Below are 4,818 nucleotides of genomic sequence, written 5' to 3'. Positions count from 1 at the left end.
CGGCAGAGGCACTGCGCTCGGTTTAAACTTCCCGCCTCGGCCAATGGGCGCGTCAGGGCCCGCCCACATCCGCGGGGGACCAATCAGCGAGCATCTGCCTAGCCAATCAGACGACGGCGCCTTATTTAAACGTGCCGACGCCGCGCGTCGCTTTCTGCGCAGCAGGCGAGAATGGCGGCGGTTTCCGGCGCCTCTGAGACCCGGGCTTAGACTTGAACCTCGCTGCCGGTTTGTGAACCTGTCGGTTGAAGGGAAGAGAGTAACAGCACTTCCACAGTAAACGCAGCAGTCACTGCGGTTGCAGGGGACAGCCTTAGGTAAAACCGTTAAGTAGGCAGAATGGGTTCACTCCTCCCTCTTCCCCCAAGTTCCGGCCCGGGGTTACGTTCCCGAGCTTTCCGCCCGCGTTTCCTGGGGCCGCAGTGGGGGAAATGCGGACAATTAAATGTACAGGGAGTGGGAACGTGCTGACCTCAGTGACTGACCCCAGCAGGGCCGCAGTAGTTTTACAGGCGGGTTCTTACCGCGGGATACTGGGAGCAAAACTAGGTCAACCGGCGAAACCTGAGATCCCAGTGACTCGTCAGTGATGGTTCTGACAGGCATTGCCCTTGACGAATAACGTCTTGGTTTTAGTTTTACTTGTAGGTATCAGATAATAATGATGGCAGCTTACCTGTTGCTATTACTTTTTGCCAGAGTGTTTTAAACCCTCTGCATGTTTATCTCAGCCTTCACTTCAGCCCTGTGAGGAAGGTACCACTATTTGTGTTTTACAGACGAGCAACGCCGGGCGTCCAAGCCGGCTAGGAAGTGGCAGGGCCAGGAGAGGCACACGGCCGGTTGGGCTAGTCTTGCTCTTCCCCACTACGCCGTACTGACTCTAAAGACAGTAGGGAGCTTTAAAAAATGAGGTGGGATGTGTGTGGGTGCGTGAAGTGTGTCGGAAGGAACGTCCCTGAGTGGAAAAACAACACGAGGACGGTGACATATGAAATTATATTCACTGACACCCATTTTGGCCTATTTTTTTTTAAAGTTTACATTAGCTTTTACTCTTGGTGGTGTACGGCCCGTGAATTTTGATGAATGTATAATGATATATATCCATCGTTAAAGAATCATACAGAATAGTTTCACTGCCCTAAAAATCCTCAGTGCCTCATGACCTAATGTTGAACCCTGTTACCTTAACAATATTTAAACCAAATTGTTTATAGAGCTTTTTTTTTAACAACAAAAAAAATCCTTTAGGATTGATGCTCAATGAAAAACTACTACATAACTTTTCAGCAAAATGTTAATATCAATTAGAGTAATTTCAAATACACTTAAATTATATTCATATTTCCTATTGTGAATGCTATTTGTCAAAATAACATTGCAAATGTAAGCCCTCTTAAGCTTAAGACATTGTTTGTTTCAAGTCTGTTTAACATGATAACACATTTTGTTCATATATGCTCTCCCCTCCTAGTTTCTCTTCTTAAAGCAATGCTGTTGACTCACAATTGAAAAGAAAAGAAAAGAAAAGAAAAAAAAAACCCACCAGAATGAACTGTATTGGATATTTTAAATTTGCCCTCCACTTCCCCCCTCCACCCTTTTCCAGCCTGTTCTTTGCTGTGGGATGCTGATCTGTGTTATTTGCTACATCCATAAAGTTTCTTACTCTGTGGCTTCTGCTTTGCTTCAAAGGGGGAGGTGAAGGTACTTTCATCCCCTCCCCCCTTTAGGCTGGCTACATCTCAACATAAAAGTCCCACGTACCTAGAGAGGTTCCCTCTCTGGGGATGCGGGTGTGGGAATGCCATGTTGTTACTGGTCCCAGGCTATTGCACGACTGCTTGTTTCCCTGCATCCCAGTCACATCTTTGCAAATAGTCCCTTTATTAAACTTCCTCGAATTGCACTAAACTGGGGACCGTTTCCTTAGTGACCCTAGCTCAAACTGGAGCCTTAGGAAATTACCTCTTAAGAGAGAGTTCTGAATTGGGTGGCTCCTGTTTGAGGAGCCCACAGATAAACTCTTGCTGGGGAGAAACACATCATGATGACTTTAGGGATGTGGTAGCATCATGATTCCTTACATTATCAGAGGTGGCAGCAGGGAACAAAGTGCACGTGAAAGGCAGTTTATTCAGGATCAAGTGTCTGAGGGTCACAGTTGCTATGGCAACAATTTACACATGATTATAAAGCTTAGAGTGTCACCTGACCACAAGAGAGTGCATACATAGGGGAAAAAAAATGAAAATCTATGAATATCCAAGGGTACCACTAAGAACGTATTTTGAGAACAAGAATGTGTGGACAGAAACTGAAGAAGTCCCTCACTTCCTGTGGTCTTAGGGTAGATGTGGCCAAGGACTAAGCCCACGTGTCTGATGGTAAATGTGGCAGACGGATTACATACTCAGCCCTGCCAGCTCTCTTAGCTAAGGGGAGGAGTGGGACCCTGGGAATGAGTATGATATTTGGGAAAATTTAAAAGGTGCGAATTTGTAATTCTCCCCATTTACGCAAAGCTCTCTTCCTAGGAGAGACAGCCCCCTGTACAGTTTCATTATACTGATGACATTTGCTAATTAAATCTGATGAGTAAGAAATAGCTGTCAAGAAATGTGAGGATCTGAGATTTTTAGCCTACTAAAGTTTTATTGGAGCACAGTGGCACACATTTGTATACATATTATCCACGACGGCTTTCACGTTGAAACGGCAGAGTTGAATAGTTCCAGCAGAAATCATATGGCCTGCAAAGCTGGAAATATTTAGTGTTCGACCATTTACAAAGTAGTTTGCTGACCAGGGGTCTAATCTGGAGAACCATATAACTGATAAGGCGAGCAACATTCTATTATCACGTCAAAGTGGGACATACCAGCCCAGGGCTGAGCAGTCCTTGAGTTCACGAGCTGCACAGACAACTTGGGTCCAGTGCTATCTCCTCCTACTACTTTGCTGACTCTAATCTGTACCTCGGGAAAATTGGAGATTTCTTTGTGGCCATTTCATAAAGGAAGAAAAAGCCTGGTTTATGGATGGATGTGTATGGGAGGCCAGATGCAAATAGAGCCACACTTGGGCCTCCTCCCAGGGTTAGGTGAGAATACGCTAGGTGAGCACAATTGTGGATGGTGATGCATCTAGTCCACTTCGGAAGGAAGAAGACATGTCTAAGGTGAAGCTCTCTGCTCACTCATGGGCAACAGCTAACAGGTTGGCCAGCTGGTCCAAGCTTTGAAAAAACAAAATGTAAAACTGGTGTCTAGTAGGTTCGGGGAGGAGAGGCACGTAAAAGGGCCCCTCGAGGGACAGCAAGCTAAGAAGTTTGTTTCCCAAGTAAATGCCCATCAGAGATCCAAGGCAAAGGAGCTCAAAAATCAGGCAAATAAGACAACCTGTCCTGTTGGACATCGGCCTCTTTCCTTGCTTGGGGAACCCATGGACGAAGTGGCTGTGGCAGCAGAGATGGGGGCTATAGAAGAGCTTAGACTCTGTCTGCCCCTTACCAAGGCTGGGCTGATGTGCCACTGCTGATCCGTTACCAGAGGCCAGTGCTGAACCCCCAGTGTGACTCCCTCCCCGAGTGGGACCAAGCTGCTACCTGTGGCATGCTGGTTACAGTGAACCCTTTCTATCGTGGAAGAGGTGACACCTTCCTCTCTGGGATAGGTGCATCTTCTGAGTATACACTGTTGTTGTACTTGTACCCCCCCCACACCCACAGAATTGTAGAATGCTTTCTCTAGAGCCAGTGAATCTGTGGTGGTTTTCAAAATGTGTCTAAAAAGTCTAAGCTACACCTCCCTTCAAGAGGGGAAGCTTAATTTGTGTCCCTTGAGTGGTGTGGACTCAGTAAGTCACAGGGCAGCGTGACGCAATATCACTTCCTAGATTAGGTTATAAAAAGACTGCAGCTTCAGTCCTGGCTGTGTTCTCACTCTCTCTTTTTCTTCCGCAGGGGGAAGCCAGCTGTGTATCACCAGGTAGCCCTGGGGAGAGAGGTCGTGTGGGGAGGAACCACCTCCCAGAAGTGCGCTTGGAGGTCAAGCCTGCTCTGGGACGGCCCCTGGAGACTCAGCTCCCGTGAACAGTGGGCTTCGACCTCACGAGAGATCCCAGCCAGAGCCCCGGCTCAGCCTCTCAGCCCTGACCCACGGAAACCGTGAGGTGAGAAATGTCTGTTGATTGAAGCCACTACATTTGGTCTCATTTGTTACACAGCAAGAGAATTAAGTGTCCCACACACCACTGCCTCCAGAGGGAAAACTTACTTTGCAGAAATGGGCTCCTGCCTATAGGAGTAACTGGTCTTCTAACACTTGGAAGCAGCTGCCTGCTGAGGCTCTGCTGTGGATGGTGTGGATGGAGACCCAGCGGGCAGGGTTGGGCATTGTCCTGGAACACTGTTCATGCCTTAAAGCAGCAGTGGTGCCTGAATGAGAGGGTGGGGTAAGAGTGGCCCCTATCACTGTTACATGCAGTCGCCCATTAGTGGGGTTTTGCTGCTGCAGACTTCTAGCCATAAACAGCATGTGACTGCTTCATGCGTATCAGTCACTATTAATACCTGAGTTTATATTAACTAGCCACTTAAAAACCATTAAATAGTTTGATAAGTTATTCATTAAATATATTAAATATTTCAAAATGATATCTAGCTTATGAAAAATAAATAAAACTTTAGTAACTGTGCCCCAGACACTGGTTTTCTGTGTCTGGTGTTCTGTGGTCTTTTCCTTCAGTTTTTAGGAGGTAGGCAGAGTACTGCATTGCCATGCTGTGAAATTGTTCAATAAAACTGAGAGATGC

The sequence above is a fragment of the Camelus ferus genome, chromosome 23, assembly GCF_009834535.1.
Source record: "Camelus ferus isolate YT-003-E chromosome 23, BCGSAC_Cfer_1.0, whole genome shotgun sequence".
Taxonomy (NCBI): Eukaryota; Metazoa; Chordata; class Mammalia; order Artiodactyla; family Camelidae; genus Camelus; species Camelus ferus.
The sequence above is the reverse complement of the archived record's forward strand: the minus strand, read 5'-3'. Positions refer to the sequence as shown.